This window comes from Arachis duranensis, chromosome 5 (genome assembly GCF_000817695.3).
Source record: "Arachis duranensis cultivar V14167 chromosome 5, aradu.V14167.gnm2.J7QH, whole genome shotgun sequence".
In the NCBI taxonomy this organism is placed as follows: domain Eukaryota; kingdom Viridiplantae; phylum Streptophyta; class Magnoliopsida; order Fabales; family Fabaceae; genus Arachis; species Arachis duranensis.
The window spans coordinates 75,489,734-75,509,989 of record NC_029776.3 but is presented as its reverse complement, the minus strand read 5'-3'; the positions used below and the strand labels follow the sequence as shown (position 1 = coordinate 75,509,989).

The 20,256-nt window shown below is 35.3% G+C and overlaps 1 pseudogene; it reads left to right on the top strand.

The window, feature by feature from the left end:
• Positions 1–1,092: 1,092 nt before the first annotated feature.
• On the top strand, positions 1,093–19,784 carry LOC107489599 (respiratory burst oxidase homolog protein D-like; annotated as a pseudogene).
• The last annotated feature ends 472 nt before the right edge of the window (positions 19,785–20,256 follow it).

Below are 20,256 nucleotides of genomic sequence, written 5' to 3'. Positions count from 1 at the left end.
AAATATAATATGTATTAAATAATATAATATATATAGATTAAATAAATGAATAAAAAATAAATTTAAAAAATTCTAACAAAAACATAAATTCTACCCTCTCACTTTATTTAGGAGTCTTCACACCGTTTCCGTTGACTTTTTCACCTAATGTTGCAGGGATCTTTCTTCACCATTTTCAGTTTTAAGATAGAAGCATGTGCTTATCATCCTCCATCATTCCCTTTATAAAATTTAAAAAATAAAAAATACTAAAATAAAAACAAAAAATAAAAATACAAACCAAACTTATCCTTAAGTTTCCTTTGAATTGCATCGCCAAAGACTCTTGAAAAAGCATTATTATCCTTAGCTTGGTCATCATTTTAAAATTCAGTTACTTTTTTAAAGTTTTTTTATATTTTAAGAACTAAATTAATGCTTGCAATATCAAATTATTTTAACTATTAATTATTGCAAGATCTTAAAAATCGGATCGAACTGGTCAATTCAATTAAGTTAATTGAAAACCGATCACATGATCGATTTAGTTGACTTTAAAAATTATTTTGCAAAAAATTAGTGTAAAATCGGCTAAACCAATTGTTAACCAGTGAACTGTTCAAATTTTTAAAAGTACCAGTTTTGAAATATAGGTTCAAAACGGTGGTGTTTTGACAGAAAAAAAAACCAAAAGAACCCAGTTACCACATAAGCACTCGATAACTTGTGATCCAACCCCTTATGTTGAGACCTCAGTCCTTTTCCCATCACTCACCAGCCACCACACTTCAACTCTAAATTCCTAATTTCACATCCAAGTTCCAATCTTCATCCAACTCCAACAGAAGCCAACCGCAGCTCACCACTCCTCTTCCACACTCACCGCTCCTTTTCCTCACTCGACGCTAACCATTCGAGAGCCATCAGTCGTCTTCGCTGCGTGCTCAGATCGATCGTCATCATCGTCCTCCCGTCGCTCACCACGTGGTGGAGAAGGTATATATTCAGAGGGTTAGGGTTCCAATTTTAGGTTTTCAATTTGGGGGTTTGGATATGTTGCGGCGCGGGTGAACTCTCATACCCTCATTTCTCCTTTTGTTCCACTTGATTTTCTTTGGTGCTATTGTTGTTAGAACCGCTTCCATTAAAATGAAGCAGGTTTCTCAAGAACTCAAGCGACTCGCTTCAATTTCTTCCAAACAAACAGCACCTTCTTCTTCTTCTAATGCTGCTGCTGTTGCAAGAAGAGGACACTACGATAGGACTAAGTCTGCGGCTTCGAGTGCTCTCAAGGGACTTAAGTTCATCGCTAAGGGTGGCGGCGGTGGTGGTGGTGGCAGTGTCGGTGGTGCTGGGTGGCATGAAGTGGAGAAGCAGTTTGATGTTCTTACTACTTCAACTAATGGATGGCTTCATCGTTCTCTCTTTGGAAAATGTATAAGTAATAATTAAAATTGAAGAGTTCATAACAAATCTGCACTATTTTTTTGTTGTTGCTTTCTAAGTGTTTGTGAAATTGTTTGTGTGTGTGTGTGTGAGTGAAATACGGACTTGTTCTGAGTAGTTTTCTTTTAGGAAGTGTTTGGGTAACTATGGTTCGAATTTGTTGAATTGTTTGTATATAGGGATGAGCAAGGAATCTGAGGCATGCTGGCATATTTTTTATTCTTTGTCTAGGAGGAAGGATATTCATGGGGATTCAATTAGCAAGGCACAATTGAAGGACTTTTGGGACCAGATTTCTGACCAGAGTTTTGATTCCAGGCACAGAACCGTCTTTGACATGTAACTAATTCATTACCTCTTTACTTAATTTTAGAACTAGGAAAAGAAATTGGTTGGTATTTTCTTTAATTCTCACCATTAAGTATGTTAACCTTCATTTGGAATAATGCAGGGTTGATAAAGATGCAGATGGAAAAATCACCGAGGAAGAAATTAAAGAGGTTTATATGAATTTTCTTTTTAAATTCATCAACAAAAAAAGAAATTAAAGAGGTTTATATGAAGTAGTTTTTATCGGCAACCTTTTTTCCTTTCCTATCTTTGCATTTTGTTCTTATGAGAATAAGAGTTTCCTTGATCACAAATGATCAATTCTGTTTTCAGATCATCTACCTTAGTGCCACAACAAACAAACCCTCAAACATACAGCAGCAGGCTGAAGAATATGCAGCTTTGATCATGGAAGAACTAGACCGTGAAGAGACAGGATTTATCATGGTATTCACATCATCCTATTTCAGATCGTTTTGGTATAAAACTTATCAAAATTAAGTAAAATTAGTCACTATTACAGTTTCATATATAGATAAGTACTTATATTTCAAACCATAACTCATAAGTATGAAGTTGATTTATATTTAAGATGATGAGAGGGACTGATTTCACTTGTATTTAGGAAATTAGATCAAATCCATAAGAAAAATTTGACATAGACCAAAATCATAAATAGCTAACTCTAGAAGTGACTAGAAATTTATTTGAAAAGAAAAACAAAAACTCCATATTACTCATGTTTGATGGTTTCAGTGGCTAAGAGAAGGGGGGGTTTGAATCTTAGCCCCCTTTTTGCTTGATTACACTTTCTGGTCTTTGAGGAGACTTTTCTGTTTTTGTCTCGTCCCTAGCCACGAGACTTTTTATTTTTGTCTCGTCACTTTGCACGAGATATTTTTGGTTTTAGCTCTTGTGCAGTAGAAACACAAATGGAGAAGTAGAGAAAGAAGATTACACCCAGATATATCCTGGTTCAGCTGCTAAGTGCAATGCAGCCTACATCCAGTCTCCATCACAACAATGATGGAATTTCACTATAATCAACCTGATTACAAACTATAAAGTGCTAACCCAACTTACAAGGGGATTTCCACAAAATCATGAAACACAACATAGATGAACAAAGGAACTCTAAGGACATCTATGGCTTTTTCTTTTAATTTTGCACTCTCTGCCTTTTTCCGCTCTATGGCTTTTTCATACAAACCTCACTGTTTTCCTTTTTCCATGAGACTCAAGACATGACAAAATTAAACAGAAAAATACAAAATAGAATACGTTGAAGGAGAAGAAAATCTGTAAGCTTAAGTAGCTATGAGACTTCTGTGCTTTGCACTCTCAAACTTTCTCCTTGAATCAAACCGTAACTGTTCACCCCTTCTATAGAGAAAAGAAGCCTTCACAGTTGAAACAAAACCAAGTTTAACTTCTTTTCCATCACACATAAATCGGTTCGGCCACTGAGAGAGAAGAGGTAACTCATACAAAACCCAACATGCAAATACCTCTAGTTCTTCCTTGGTCATCACTCTTCATCAATCCGAGCGCTCCATCCTTGGCTTGCTCTCCAAGATGGATTTCTGGCCCTTGATGCTTCACGATGATGATGGCTTCATTTGCTCCAATCTCTGCTTCTTCCATCACTTTGTCACTCTAGATACTTCCTGTGGTGGTTGAGCAGAATCAAAGACAAGCCATGCGTCCAAGAATCTCCTCCTTGCTGGCCGAATCTTCTTCTTTCTTTTTGGGTATGAAGAGCTCGAGATTACCTCACTAAATCTTACCATTTTTGGTGAAAATCTCAACCACAACATACTTTTATTTTGTTATATTTTCTTGCCATCATCATGATGGTCTTGTAGTGTGTTCTTTCTTCACTTCGGTAGCTCATTTTTGCTTCCATGGTTTCCTGGATAATGACCAAAGGAAAAGAAAGAGATGAGAGAGAAGAAACAAATGGAAGAGTAGCAATTAAGTCAAATTAAGTGTAGAAAGTTGCTTTTACTTCCATTGCTTGTGTATCGTGCAGCACAAAGCAAATCAATCATGTCACTCATACTCTCTCTCATTTATGTTTCCAATGCATGTATTAACTCTTCTAAATAAAACTTTGAGTTTCATCACATGCTTAGAGAGGGGATTCGTTGAAGGCATCATGCAAAATGCAACATTTGCTTTCCTGATGAATTTTGGATCAAGCATTGGATCTCTTAGCATAGATCTTGGGCTTGTAACAATAATAAAATCAATTTGGCCCAGTATAACAACTAGTTTCAGCAACAAATTAATTTGAACATTCAAGGCTGAGCTAATAATAAAACACTTGGGCTTGTCAATTTTGTTTCGGCCCAAAATCAATCCAGCCATACTCATCATGTATTCTTGCATCATATCAAGGCTGAGTATAATTGGGCTTGTACCAGAATTTTATTTTCGGTCCAATTAAAATTCTGCATCACAAAATTATTAATTAACATATGTTAGATGAAAAACAGATTAATAATTTTGTAATTTAATATTTCAATAATGTTTATTCATCATAAAAAATTAAATTAGAGTTTTCCAAACTCATCAATCTCCCCCTTGATGACAAACATTATTAAAATTGAAATGAAAAGAAATTTAAAGATTGAGTAAAGAATACTCCCTTTGAATTTGAATTTCTCCCCCTTTCTAAATGTCCCATGGCTCCCCCTTAATATATGCCATTTTTACGAAGAGAAGCACTAACCTGTAACATTTTAATCAAACTTCAAGTAATAATGTTATTTAGCATATTCATTACATGATGCTAAATGCTTGATTTATGAGTAGATTTAAATGATATACAAAACTTATTTGTTATCACAAATTTGATTTTCTGCTCAATCATACCATAATCAATCAAAATCTGTTATTGGCAGAAGACTTGCTGTTCAAAAATATTTTTCAATAAATCAGAGCAAACTTGGTAGGAAAAATATTTTTCAATCATGATTTAATCTTTCCAAACACAACAATTTTCACCATTAAGAACTAACGGAGCTGCCAAAAATAAATACAACATAAATTATTTTATCAAAGTAAGTAAAATGTATTATGAACACAGTAAACACATTTTACCCAGATAAACATCAAATAATGGCAGCAATCAAGATAATCTGAATGCATTCTCAATCATCATAAACCAATCATAAACCAAATGCATTGTTTAATTATCATCAGAGGTGATCATGAATTCTCACAGAATTTCATCCCCTGTTCCAGTTTCGGTTCCAGTTTCAATTTTGGAATCATTTTACTCCCCCTTTTGGCATCAAAGGGCACCTGCACAGAAAGTTTTTGGCAGCACAACAAAATATCCATAATAAAGTACCAAAAGTGTATCAAAGTCATAGAGCAGTGAGTATCAAGTCATGCCTCTACAAAATAAGATTTGAGCCTAAAGATGCCAATATCAAATGTAAACAGAGAAACAGTCATCAATCATCTGAAAGGTTGAATTCTGAGTCAGAATCTTCTTCTTTAGCATCTGTCCCCATCTCATCCTCAAAGCTTTGAACCATGAAGCTCATCCTTTCGTGACATTTCCTCCAGGCCTTTTCATTTTCATATGCTAACTTCCGGGAAACCTTGTGGGATTGAACCATTAACCTTGACATGTTGAGGAATTCATTAAGAACTTCCCTAATTGATGCAGTCACTTTGGAAGATTCAGGGGGACGACTCTCAAGATCGCTGAGTGATGGCTCGGACGGTATTGAGTGCTTACTTTTCTTACCCGAAACTTCTCCTCCTTTAATCATCGAGACCTTGTTCTCAACAGCTTCATTAGATAAATCAACCTTAAAATATTCAAAGATACATGTGAGGAACATTCCATAAGGAAGATTAGCCTTTTTTGTACTTTTAACTGCTTCCCACATATGACGTATCATAATATAAGCAAATGAAATTGGAGAAGAAGTAACAGGGACAAAGAGAATAATGGAGTCAGAAACTGTTACTCTGTGGTGAGAACCACTTTGCGGAGTGAGGATGTGAGTGATGATCCGGTGCAAAAGAGAGTTCTCAGGACCGAGTGCTCGATGGGTTGGAATTAATCCATCTAATCCAGAAAGATTTGTGCATATGTGTTGCAAGACGGTTTGCTGTGTGACTCCAACCTGATCATCCTATTTATTAATCATGTAAACTTTTGGTCCTTCATCTTCGTACCCAAGAGCAGCGCTTATGGTTTGAGGATTGAGAGTCATGTAAACGCGCTTAACGTAAGAATGAATTGAGCCATCAATCAAACGCATGTTTGCATAGAATTCTCGGACCAGCCCTGGGTAAACGAGTTTCTGAATGTAAACCAATGGGGTCCATTTCAGGCCACCGAACAGAGGGGAAAAGTTGATTCCTTTGGTTGCCAGATTTTCAAGATTTACCAAGTATGATGGGCAGAGATGATGTTTCAGCAAAACATCTTTGTGGAATTTGTAGAAGGCACAAGAGTAGAACCGAGAAGGATCAAAATGTGAGTGAGTTTTGTGAAATTTGTTCTTGAATTCTAGTGATTCCAAATTTGCAGGTTCTCTAGTATCATGTAACACAAAAATTTTCGTCTTCTGAGAGCCTTTTCCGGATGCATGTGGAGTGGATTTTTTGTGTGGTGATGGAGGGGGTGAGGTGTGTGATTCCTCTTCATCTTCTTCAACACTCGTTTGCTTGTTCTTTCCTGTCTTTCCTCTTCCTGAAGCTTTTCGAGCAATGACTTTCCGACACATAGTTTCGGTCTTTTTAGAGGGGTGTATGAGTAGAAGAGGATGTTGAATGAAGATGGATATGGGTGTGAGTTTGAGGTGATGAAAAGGGAGGACTTTTGGGAATAGAGGTTCGGCCACTTCTTCTAAGTGCCATTTTCTTTTTCATAGTGAAGGGAAAGAATGGGGATGGAAGATGAAGTGATAACCGAAGGTGAGGTGAGTGGAGGGTTTAGAGGGCATTAAATGTTGATTGGAAAGAGATTGTGGAGGAAGTTAATGACCATTATGGCACGGTTATTAACCAAGGGATTTCTCCTTTTATTTGAAATAAGTTGAAAGGTGGTTTCCTAGAATCAAGGGATTAGATGGAGAGAGTGATCTGATTTGACAATAACTACTTCCAATAAGATTTGATAAGACAACAAAAAGATTTTGATCATCCTAAAATGAGGGACCAACAAAAGGTCAAGGTGGGGTCAAAGAGATTTTGTAGGGCCCATGACAAATAAATTTTGCACAGTCTCCCCCTAGATCACATCCCTTCCTTCATTCTTATTTTTATCTCGTCCATTCCTACGAGACAAAAACAGAGCAGAATCAGAATTTCACAAATTTTCAACAGAAACAAGATCAATCATTCCCAAGCTTTTTCTTAATAAACAGAATCTGTCTTCACAGAGGGGTTTTGTAAAAATGTCAGCAAGTTGATCTTCAGATTTTACAAATTGAATATCAATAGTACCCTTTTGCACATGTTCTCTAATAAAATGATATTTGAGTGCAAAATAGGATTTTTTGAAATATTTATAGCACTCATGTTATCACAAAACAATGGTATACTATTGATTTTTAATTTGTAATCTTCCAACTGCGTTTTTAACTAAATTATTTGTGAGCAACATGCAGAAGCGGATATGTATTCAGCTTCAGCTGTGGATAGAGCTACTGTGGCTTGTTTTTTGCTTGACCACATGTTGAGTGAGCTTCCAAGAAAGCAACACATGCCAGAGGTGCTCCTTCTATCCACTCTATCTCCTGCATAATCTGCATCACAAAACCCTACTGCACAAAAGTCATCAGATTTTGGATACCACAAGCCATAATCACTTGTTCCCTTAATGTACCTAATGATGCGCATAACAGCCGAAAGATGGGATTCTTTTGGGTGAGATTGAAATCTTGAACATACACCCACACTTTGAACAATATCCGGTCTAGAGGATGTAAGATACATTAGTGAACCAATCATTTCTCTATACCGTGTTTCATCCACATCTTTCCCATTATCATCTTTTTCATGTTTAGTGTTTGGATGCATTGGTGTTCCCATATGTTTAGAATTTTCTAGGCCAAACTTTTTGATAAGTTCTTTTGCATATTTTCCTTGGTGAATAAATGTACCACTAGGAGTTTGTTTAATTTGGAGGCCAAGAAAGAAAGTAAGCTCTCCTATTAAACTCATCTCAAACTCACTAGTCATGAGTTTTCCAAACTCTTCACACAAGGACTCATTAGCCGAACCAAACACAATGTCATCCACATAAACTTGAACTAGGAGAATATCATCATTAGATGCTTTAATAAATAAAGTTGTGTCCGTGGTACCCCTTTGAAATTGATTTTCTAGTAGGAAGGCACTAAGCCTTTCATACCAAGCTCTTGGAGCTTGCCTAAGGCCATAAAGAGCTTTTGAAAGTTTGAAAATATGATTTGGAAAATCTTTATGTTCAAAATCGGGGGGTTGTGCCACATACACTTCTCTATCAATAAAGTCATTAAGAAAAGCACATTTAACATCCATTTGAAACATTTTGAAACTCTTATGGGCAGCATAGGCAAGAAGCAACCTAATTGCTTCCATTCTTGCTACCGGAGCAGAAGACTCATCAAAATCTATACCCTCTTCTTGATCGTAACCTTGGGCCACTAATCTAGCCTTGTTACGAACAACTTGTCCATCCTCACCAAGTTTATTTTTAAACACCCACTTAGTACCCGTAACTTTCTTACCATCCAGATGAGGTACTAGTGTCCAAACCTCATTCTTGTCGAATTGAGCAAGCTCCTCTTGCATGGCTTTGACCCATGATGGATCTTCAAGAGCTTGTTTGACATTGCTGGGCTCCATTTGTGACAAGAGCACAAAGTTGCTTGGTTCGGATTGTCTTTTGGTTGAGGGTCTTGTTGTTACTCCTTGAGAGGGATTGACGTTAGGATTTTTGCCAGTAAAAAATATCATAAAAACAGTCGCGTTGTAGATATAGTCTCTAAACCGACAAAAATCCCTTCGTACAAACGTTTTGGTTGTCACAAGTAACAAACCCCCTTGAAATTGATAACCGAGTATTCAAACCTCGGGTCGTCTTCTCAAGGAATTGCAGGGAGGTATGTTCTTATTATTGGTTATGAGTTTGTAAATTAGGGGTTTTAGAAATTAGGGAGCAGTATGTTGCATAAGAAGAAATAAAATAAATAAATAACTATATAATAAACTCTTGGCAAGGTATGAAAACAGGAAGTCATATCCTGGTTATCCTTATCAATTGTAAAGAGAATTGGATTCTTCTCCTACTTTGTTAACCTCTAACTATGAAGGTAAGTTAGGTGGATGAATTAATTCTGATTTCTCAGGTCCTAGTCTTTCCTTGGGAAAGACTAGAGTTATTGGAACTTGAATTAATTCTTGAAGAATTCCAATTTTCAATCAACAATGAGTTTGATAACTCAAGGGTCACCAATTATTTAACCAAAGCCGAAAGGGAAAAATAAATCTAAATTGAATTGAAAGCAATCTTAAACAGAATAAAACAATCATAATCTGAAATACCTCAAAATGCATTAATAAAAGAAATCAATTCTAACATGAAGTTCGTAAACCAACATTAACAAACTGAAATAAAATAATAGAATAAATAAAGAACCTGGGATTGAGAGCCACTCCTAAAACTAAGAGAAATCCTAAATCATAATACTAAGAGAGAGGAGAGAACCTCTCTCTCTAAAAACTACATCTAAAACATGAAAAGTGAATTATGAGAGCCTCCCTATGAATGCATACATTCCCCCACTTTCTGGTCCGTACAGGTTGCGGAAAAGTGACGCGGCCGCATGGCTCACGCGGCCGCGTGGGTTGCGTTCCTGCCAGGTCACGCGTCCGCGTGACTCACGTGTTCGCGTCACCTGGCGTCGTGGCAGCTATGACAAATTATATATCAAATTGAAGCCCCAGACGTTAGCTTTCTAACGCAACTGGAACCACATTGTTTGGACCTCTGTAGCTAAAGTTATAGCCGTTTGAGTGCGAAGAGGTCAGGTTGGACAGCTTAGCAATTTCTCCAACTTATTGTATTCCTTCCACTTTTGCATGCTTCCTTCCCATCCTCCAAGCCATTCCTGTCTTATTATATCTGAAAACACTTAACACACATATCAAGGCATCTAATGGTAATAAGAGAGGATTAATAATAAGCAAATATAAGTCCAAAGAAACATGTTTTCAATCAAAGCACATAACTAGGAAGGCAAATGTAAAACCATGCAAATAGTATGAATAAGTGGGTAAAGAGTTGATAAAAACCACTCAGTTGAGCACAAGATAAACCATGAAATATGGGTTTATCAGGGATCACCAATGATAAAGTCATGAGGATGACCCCTCATGGACTTCCATTCTCTAGGCTTCTTTTGTGGTGTTGAGCTTTGATGAGTTTCCGTTGGTCTCACTGTTTCAGTTTCTCGTGGTGTCTCAGGAAAAAAAAATGGAAATGTCTCCTCTATTCTGACGAGACAAAACTGGACTAGCAGATTCTTCATTTTGGGCAGACTTGGGATTTTCTTTACTTGTTCTAGCTTCTTCACAATCTGAATCATCATCAATCACAGTATTGGAAATTAAATTAGAATCACAAAAAGTAACATGTATGGATTCCTCTATGGTTCTATGTTCTTTGAGATAAATCCTGTAGGCCTTGCTAGTGGTTGAGTATCCAACAAACATTCCTTCATAAGATTTTGGATCAAACTTCCCAAGATTTTCTTTGTTGTTAAGCACAAAACATTTGCATCCAAAAACATGAAAGTACTTAAGATTTGGAGGGGTTCCTTTCCATAGCTCATAAGGAGTTATTTTCAACCATTTTCTAATAATTGTTCTATTCAAAATATAGCATGCTGTATTTACAGTTTCAGCCCATAGAAATTTAGGAACCTCATTCTCGCATAACATAGCCCTAGTCATTTCTTGAAGGCTTCTATTCCTTCTTTCAACAACCCCATTTTGTTGAGGTGTTCTAGGGCATGAAAAATTATGAGTAATTTCAAAGTCATCATAGAATTTTTTAAAGTCTTGATTTTCGAATTCTTTTCTGTGATCACTTCTTAAATGAGCCACTTTTAAATCTTTTTCATTTTGAATTTTCTTGCAAAGGGTTGAGAAAGCATAGAAAGCATCATTTTTATGAGCAAGAAAAAGTACCCAACCAAATCTAGAGTAATCATCTACCACCACCAAACCATAGTGTTTACCTCCTAGACTTTGGGTTCTTGTTGGACCGAAAAGATCAATGTGTAACATCTCTAATGGCCTCTTGGTTGAAATTCCATCTTTTGGTTTAAAAGAGGATTTAACTTGTTTGCCTAATTGACAAGCATCACAAGTAAGATCCTTATCAAATTTGATTTTAGGAATTCCTCTAACCAGATTTTTCTTCACTAGCTTAGAAATTTGGTACATGCGAGCATGACCCAACTTTCTATGCCATAGCCATTTTCAGATTCAAGAGATGTAAAACATGTTACATTTTGTTCTTTCAAGTCCTCAAGAGTTAATACATGCACATTGTTGCATCTCTTAGCTTCAAAAAGAATATCCCCAGTTTTTTTACAAACAACCAAGTACACAAATTTTCTAAAAATTACTTCAAATCCTAAATCACACAATTGACTTACACTAAGTAAATTATGTTTCAAACCATTTACAAGAAGAACATCATTTATACAAGATGAAAAGCTTTTACCAACTTTTCCAACGGCCACTATCTTTCCTTTTCCATCATCACCGAAGGTGACAAGTCCTCCATCATATTCATCAAGCTTTACGAAGAAGGTTGTCTTTCCGGTCATATGCCTAGAGCATCCGCTGTCCATGTACCACGTATTTTCCTTCCTCTTGGATGCTAGGCACACCTACAAAATAATCTCAAGTGACCTTAGGTATCTAAATTTTCTTGGATCCTTTCACGTTAAACCATCTCCTATGTCCCAAATCATTGTAATCAAAAATAACTTTGTAAACTTTATCACCAATCATTCTTTCACCAAAGAAACAGTGAACGGGAAAATGACCGCTTTGGTTGCATAACCTACAAAACCTTTGAGTTGCTATTTTGTTAAAGTATGTGAGATCTTGAAACCTTGTGTCATTGGATGAAGAAGCTCTATCTTTAAAAGAAGGTTTCTTATCAGATTTATAAAACCCCAAACTAGCTTTATCAAAGAGTGGTTTTTGACTAGCTAATATTTGATTTAGATTTTCAGAAATTTGAGTAAATTTGGCTAAGTCATTTTCAAGGCTTTTAACCTTTTTCAGCAACTCTTCATTTTCCTTAAAACAGTTTACATATGCAACTACCGAATGATCACTTTCACAACTTCTAAGTTGAGCTTTCAACTGCTTATTTTCTTCCACAAGATCACAAGTAGTTTCGGCCTCCCTTAGTTTTTCTTTGAGAAAATTATTTTCAGATTTAAGGATGGTGATTTGTTGTTCAAGATCTTGATTATCAAGAAGAAAGCATCTTATTTTTTCAGAGAGGTGATCTATCATAAGATGAAGGTCTTCAGTGTCAGGGTTTTGAAGGAATACCTGATCTATATGATTTGCCATGAGACAAGGCTGTGACTTGGTCTCAAATTCTTCATCACTGTCTGAGTCATTTTCCAAGTTTTCCCATGATACCATCAGACCTTTCTTCTTCCCCCTTTTTTGCTTCTCCTCCTTCTTTAAATTGGGACAGTCAAATTTGAAGTGTCCCATTTTCTTGCAGTTGTAACAAGTTACTTTGCTAAGGTCTTTCTTCATTTTCCTTGAGCTGCTGCTTTTGCCTTTGAACTTCACCATTTTCCTGAATTTTTTAGCAAACAACACAAATTCATTTTCAGAGGAGTTATCACTGGATTCATCATCCAGGGGGTTAGTTACAGAAGAAAAAGCAATTCCTTTCTTTTTTGACTCTTTTTTCAAATAAGTGTTTTCAAAAGCAAGAAAATTTCCTCTCAAATCATCAAATGTCATGGAATCAAGACTACTACTCTCAGAAATAATTAAAGCTTTTGTTTCCCACTCTTTAGTGAGACATCTCAACACTCTTCTCACAAGCACAGTATCTGAATGAGTGATTCCCATAGCATCCAAGCCAACAATGATGGTGTTGAACCGATCGAATAGTTTATCAATGGATTCTCCTTCCTTCATTGCAAACATTTCATACTCTCTATTTAACATGTCTATCCGAGTCTTTTTTACAATGGTGGTTCCTTCATGAGTGATTTGCAATTTGTCCCAGATTTCCTTTGCCGTTGTGCGTCGTGATACCCGTCGGTATTCCTCGAAGCTGATAGCACAGTTTAGTAGATTTACAGCTTTTGCATTTAGCTCCACTTTCTTCCTATCTTCCTCGGTCCAGCTTGCTTCTAGTTTAAGAGTGACTACTCCTTCAGCACTTGTGTTAGTAGGAAACTGTGGTCCTTCTAAGATGATCTTCCAAAGCCTATAGTCTACTACTTGTACAAAGATCTTCATTCTCTCCTTCCAATAGGTATAGTTTTTCCCATTGAAGAGAGGTGGTCTATTGCTTGACTGTCCTTATGTAAGATTGTAGGACACTAGATTTGAGCCACTGCTTTCTGCCAATAGGATCTTTTCTCCAAGCTGCAAAGCTTGATCTCTATGAGACCAAGCTCTCATACCAATTGATGGTTTCAGTGGCTAAGAGAAGGAGGGGGTTGAATCTTAGCCCCCTTTTTGCTTGATTACACTTTCTGGTCTTTGAGGAGACTTTTCTGTTTTTGTATCGTCCCTAGCCACAAGACTTTTTATTTTTGTCTCGTCACTTGGCACGAGATATTTTTGGTTTTAGCTCCTGTGCAGTAGAAACAGAAATGGAGAAGTAGAGAAAGAAGATTATACCCAGATATATCCTGGTTCAGCTGCTAAGTGCAATGCAGCCTACATCCAGTCTCCATCACAACAATGATGGAATTTCACTATAATCAACCTGATTACAAACTGTAAAGTGGTAACCCAACTAAAAAGGGGATTCCCACAGAATCATGAAACACAACATTGATGAACAAAGGGACTCTAAGGACATCTATGGCTTTTTCTTTTAATTTTGCACTCTCTGCCTTTTTCCACTCTATGGATTTTTCATACAAACGTCACTGTTTGCCTTTTTCCATGAGACTTAAGACATGACAAAATTAAACAGAAAAATACAAAACAGAATACTTTGAAAGAGAAGAAAATCTGTAAGCTTAGGTAGCTATGAGACTTCTATGCCTTGCACTCTCAAACTTTCTCCTTGAATCAAACCGTGACTGTTCACCCCTTTTATAGAGAAGAGAAGCCTTCACAGTTGAAACAAAACCAAGCTTAACTTCTTTTCCTTCACACATAAACCGGTTCGGCCACTGAGAGAGAAGCGGTAACTCATACAAAACCCAACATGCAAATACCTCTAGTTCTTCCTTGGTCATCACTCTTCATCAATCCGAGCGCTCCATCCTTGGCTTGCTCTCCAAGATGGATTTCTGGCCCTTGATGCTTCATGATGATGATGGCTTCATTTGCTCCAATCTCTGCCTCTTCCATCACTTCGCCACTTTAGCTACTTCTTGTGGTGGTTGAGCAGAATCAAAGACAAACCATGCGTCCAAGAATCTCCTCCTTGCTGGCCGAATCTTCTTCTTTCTTTTTGGGTATGAAGAGCTCGAGATTATCTCACCAAATCTTACCATTTTTGGTGAAAATCTCAGCCACAGCATACTTTTATTTTGTTATGTTTTCTTGCCATCATCATGATGGTCTTGTAGTGTGTTCTTCCTTCACTTCGGTAGCTCATTTTTGCTTCCATGGTTTCCTGGATAATGACCAAAGGAAAAGAAAGAGATGAGAGAGAAGAAGCAAATGGAAGAGTAGCAATTAAGTCAAGTGTAGAAAGTTGCTTTTACTTTCCTTGCTTGAGTATCGTGCAGCATAAAGTAAATCAATCATGTCACTCATACTCTCTCTCATTTATGTTTCCAATGCATGTATTAACTTTTCTAAATAAAACGTTGAGTTCCATCACATGCTTAGAGAGGGGATCCGTTGAAGGCATCAGGAAAAATGCAACATTTGCTTTCCTGATGAATTTTGGATCAAGCATTGGATCTCTTAGCATAGATCTTGGGCTTGTAACAATAATAAAATCAATTTGGCCCAGTATAACAACTAGCTTCAGCAACAAATTAATTTGAACATTCAAGGCTGAGCTAATAATAAAACACTTGGGCTTGTCAATTTTGTTTCGGCCTAAAATCAATTCAGCCATACTCATCATGTATTCTTGCATCATATCAAGGATGAGTATTATTGGGCTTGTACTTTTATTTTCAGCCCAATTAAAATTCTGCATCACAAAATTATTAATTAATATATGTTAGATGAAAAACAAATTAATAATTGTGTAATTTAATATTTCAATAATGTTTGTTCATCATCAAAAATTAAATTAGAGTTTTTCAAACTCATCAATGATAATCTCATTTATTTGGCCAATTGGTGATTATAATTACTGCTTCATCAGCTGGATAGCCTAGAGATGCTCTTATTGCACGGACCAAGTCATTCTACAAGAGGTGATAGCAAGTACCTAAGCCAAATGCTAAGCTTGAAACTGAAGCCTACATATGAAGACAGTGCTGTTAGGAGGTGCTATACAAATACCAAGTACTTCATACAGGACAACTGGCAAAGAACTTGGGTTATGGCACTATGGATTTATGTGATGTTAGGTTTATTTGCCTGCAAATTCATACACTATAGAAGGAGAAAAGATGTATATCATGTTATGGGGTATTGTACATGCATGGCCAAAGGTGCAGCTGAGACACTTAAATTAAACATGGCTATTATCTTGTTACCAATTTGCCGGAACACTATTACTTTGACGAGGAATAAGACCAAGCTTGGCATCATGGTTCCTTTTGATGACAACCTTAACTTCCACAAGGTAATATTTTTCACTTGCCCAAATCTTTGTTGGGACTTGTGTGTTTTCACAAGTCAAATTGCAAAAAAAGTATGAAGAATATTTGGAGTGTTTCATGAATTAAAAGTGGCAAATTTGCTTCTCAAGGAAAGATTCTCTTGCTGAATAAATGTGTCACCACCTAAATAAAGTTAGTAGTACAAATAAAGTGAGGGTATATATGTTATTGTTCTTGCAGGTAATAGTTGTGGCAGTAGCAATTGTTGTTGGAATACATGCAATTTTTCATCTTTCTTGCGAATTCCCTCGCCTCCTTCGTGCAAGCCCTTAAAAGTACAAGCCGCACCTTGATTCAGGAGAAACAGGGTTAAGCTTCCTAAACCACTCAACAGTCTAATTGGCTTCAATGCATGTTGGTACTCACATCATCTCTTTGTCATTGTCTATGCCTCGTTGATTGTTCATGGAATCAAACTTTTCTTGACCAAAGAGTGGTACGAGAAAACGGTTAGTAACTTTAATCCCTTTTCCTTTGTATAAATTGCACTAACACTTTCTTGAGGTTAAAGTTAAATTATATACAACACATAATTTTTTTAATGTTTGCATTGACTTTGTTAGTGCTGTGTTTATAAAAGAAATTAATACCACAACTTACGATCTATAGAAATATTAAGTATTATATAACTTTAAATTGCACTAGAAATTCATTAAAAATTTAAAATGTACTATTGCAAATATCAAAATAGAGAAGTATTGTGTGTATTATTGTCTAATGTCAAGACTAGAGAGCAGCCATCGCAATTTACCCTTTTCCTATTTAGAATAAATTATTATTTTAAATCATAAAAGATCTAAGTGCTGACAATTTTATGCAGTGTGGACAAACCTCACATGAATTGCTTTGAAAGAAGTTTTATTAACTATTCTTACTCTAATGAAAAGCAACTTTGAAATTCTGCTTCTTTATGTTGTGACGTCAATGTCAATAAGTTGCCACTAGTCATGTCTAGTTTGTATCAATCAGATGCATCTTGATCTGATTTTCTGTAATTATCACCTAAATTTTAATTAATTTAATTGATTCATTCTATTTGAATGTTCTCGTGGATGATAGTATCCTTGAATCATCCTTTTACTAGTTGGAGTTGTTGATAAATGTTGGTTTCAATGTAACCTTAGTGGCTCATGAAATGACGAGGAGAGAGATTAACTATTTTATTAAGATTATAGGATGGCACTTGTTTATTACTTGTTAGTTAATGATAAAAAGGTCAATGTACTATAGAGAAAGCACTACTTATAGATGCTATTATGATGCATATCATTTTATTAGCATAAGGGTTCATACTAAAGTGACTTTGAGGATTATTTTCTTCTAATATGCTGCCTTATTGCTCATGAGATGGAATATGATAAATCAGGAATTCGCTATAAGTTCTGGCATGGATTTTTCTTTGGTTCCTTTTATTGTGATTTATGGACTTATCTTGTATGATCATACTATCACTTCATATTTTGATGGATTTTTTATTGTGCATGGGTCTGATTTAGATAGTTTATTAGAGTAGAATAATGTAACATCTTCAGCCAAAATAATTGTTGGCTCAACACCTCTGAAGCAGAATCAGAGGCATAAAGGTAGTGCAAGGATTATTAGAAGCATACTCTCAAACAAAAAAATACGCCAAAGTTAGTTAGTCAGGCCTCAATCGGAGTAGGCAGTACCAACATCTGATCTATAAAAAGAAAGATAACCACTTCGCCTTGTACATGTGCAATTGATTTTGAAGTAATTTATTTTTAGAGAAATAAATTTTATTTTTAGAGAAACAATTTGTATTATTCTCAAACAGAAGATTTATATATATATATACAAGAAAATAAAAAAATAACAATGAGGGACCTAAGGCTACACTTATATATAGTAGCTATGGTATTAAAAAAAAAAAGAGGGATCTAAGGCTACACTTATAAACGGTAGTCATGGTATACAATGTGGCTACGCTTTACAGGTGATGCAGTAGCACTGAAAACCGTAGCCTATTCTGGTAAAAATGGAAGCTGAAAAGCGTAGCCTTTAGTCCTAAACAGCATCACTTGAAAAGCGCACCTTATTCCCAAAAGCTAAAAGCGTAGCCTTTGGTGCAAAAAAGTATAGCCTTTGAGAATAACCAACAACTGAATAGGAATCACCCCCCAAAAAGCGTAGCCATAGCCCAGAAAGCGTAGCCGTAGCCTAAGGCATCATTTTTTTTCACTTTTAGCTACACTTTTCAAGTGTACCTGAATGGGTGTTTTTCTTGTAGTGTTTGGTTAATTATATGTAATCTCTACTGTATGTAATTTAATGTTGGATTTTGAATTTTGTTGTGATTGTTGTAATTGATGCCGTATGTTATTCACTAATTTGTAATTACTATTGTATGTAATTTAATTTTGGATTCTGAATTTAGCTGTAATTGTTGGCCTGACTGTTGTATGTAATTCTCTGAATTTTGCTGTAAATGTTGTAATGGCTGTTGTATGTAATTCACTAATTTGTTATTTATATATTGTATGTAATTTAGATGGAACAGACACAAAGTAATCAACAATTATAAGATATATAATGCCATCAAAATCTTAAACAGGTTCTTTTTGAAAAAATTTTAATCCAACTTAAGAATATTTCACTGTGAAATATGACAAGAATCACAAAACACAATATACATGTATCTTTTATTTAAATTTAAATATTTAAAATTATATATTAATTTTTTTATAATTTTATTTTATATTTAATTAAATCAATTCAATTACGATTTAATTTTTATTAAACTATTAAACCAATCACTCAACCCATTTAATGACCGATCCGATTTTCATAACCTTACTATTACCCTAATAATGGTCGATAATCAATGTAGGTTTTAGATTCAAAATTTCACACAGCTAGCCATGCAAATTGTTTTGTCGTTTTTGTGACCTTAAGTTTTTTCAAAAGCTAAACAAGTCTCGGAATAGAACTTTCTAGCTTAGCTAGCTAATTAGCTATCCAGTGGAAATAAGGAATGTCAGTTCATTAATTCTAACCTTAGTAATAAAGAGCACATACACTGGTTAATTAAAAATTCAAAAAAGCTAAGTTAGTTACTGTATTAAGTATTTTAAAACTTTGTTTATAAAATTTTTCATTTTTGGAAAGAATACTTAACAAATATTCGTAAAACATTTGTTGACTAAACAGTTCAAGCTCTTCAGTATAATTCTAATCGATACCAATATATAGTTTTCAGACAAGAAGAAGAGATATAGATTATTGGATCAAAATGCATTATATCTTTTTAATATTGAATCTATTATGTTTCTTTTCATTGTAAATGACATTAAATTTATCTTTTTTTTTAATTCTATCACTTGTTTAAAAAAAAAGTTGAGTAATAGAATCAACAAAAACAACCATTTGTACCCATGAACTTTACGAACACTGACAAAAGTACCCATTAAAGAAGGAAACTAATGTTGTATCCATCAAAAATGGATTCTGTACGACAAAAGTACCCAAATCCTAAATATGTTGACTTTTTAATAAAATTCCAAAATTATCCCCACCATTATCTTCAACCCCTCCTCTCTTCTTTCCCAAATCTCAAACACCTCCATTGCCTAAAAACCCTAAAATCAATACCTAAAAATACCAAATTATCATTTTCTTAACCCTAATCTCAATACCCCTTTTAGCAAATTTCAATCTTCTCTTCAAAGTGACCAACACATGCCGTATACATTTTGTTAATTCCCATTCCAGGTCCATCCACATGGAGAAGAAGCAGAGTAGTGCAGCGGCCATGGGGTTGATGACTCATTGAGCCCACGAGTCGACGCCGTGAAGCCTTCAAGGATGATTCCTCACTTTTATGGTTATGGTTATGGACAGGCTGGGATTAATGCAATTCGTGAAGGCCATACAAAGTACACCCCCAATGCTGGAACATTACAATTATGCCAGGCCATTTCTCATAAGAATAAAGAGAAGATTGAAATTTGCTTAAAGGGGTATTGAGATTAGGGTTAAGAAAATGGTAATTTGGGATTTTTAGGTATTGAAATTAGGATTTTTAGGCAATGAAGGTGTTTGCGATTTGTAAAAGAAGAGAGGAGGGGTTGAAGATAATGGTGGGGGTAATTCTGGAATTTTATTAAAAAGTCAACATAAATTTAGGATTTGGGTACTTTTGTCGTACGGAATCCATCTTTCATGGATACAACATTAGTTTCCTTCTTTAATGGGTACTTTTGTCAGCATTCGTAAAGTTCATGGGTACAAATAGTTATTTTTCTATATGTAAACACACAAAAAATAAATAACTAAATTAATTATAATATATTTGTGTGTGTGCGTATATATATAATTTAGTAGTGGATTTATAATGTATAAGTAGCTTGCTTGCATAATCAAAATATATTATAACACAAACTTTAATTTTTGTTAGGATAAAACAAACTTCATGCACTAACTTAGACCTTTTTAAAAA